Consider the following 351-nt stretch of genomic DNA (forward strand, 5'->3'; position numbering starts at 1 on the left):
CTGTTGTTTTTCTCGATATTTTTCTATTTCTCGTTCTCCCTTCCTCTTTAACTTTCTCGTTCTTTCAGCGTTTTCTATCTCTATTTCTGTTTCTTGTCTCTTTTTTCATTCTCGAGTTTGTTTGTTTTTTACCATAATTCTCTCTTTTCCTTTTTATGTTTCATCTTCTCTCTCACATTCCCATTCTCATTTTCAGTTTCTCGTTCTCTACCGGTTTTTTCTTTATGTGATTTTGTCTCTCTCGTTCTCCCTTTGTTTATCATTCTCCCCATTTTTTTCTTTTCCTCTCTCGCCTTCTCCTTATTCCAGTAACACTTGTTATGTTGTTCTCATTATTTAGGCTGTTGCTCT

The 351-nt window shown here is 34.8% G+C and overlaps 1 protein-coding gene across 1 annotated transcript in view; it reads right to left on the reverse strand.

The window, feature by feature from the left end:
* The window catches only part of LOC119586658 (serine/threonine-protein kinase 32B-like), a gene marked incomplete at its 3' end in the record, with an annotated part of 121,163 nt that overhangs the window by 52,611 nt on the left and 68,201 nt on the right, over positions 1–351 (reverse strand). The window lies entirely within an intron of this gene.

Source organism: Penaeus monodon, chromosome 21 (assembly GCF_015228065.2).
Source record: "Penaeus monodon isolate SGIC_2016 chromosome 21, NSTDA_Pmon_1, whole genome shotgun sequence".
Lineage (NCBI taxonomy): Eukaryota > Metazoa > Arthropoda > Malacostraca > Decapoda > Penaeidae > Penaeus > Penaeus monodon.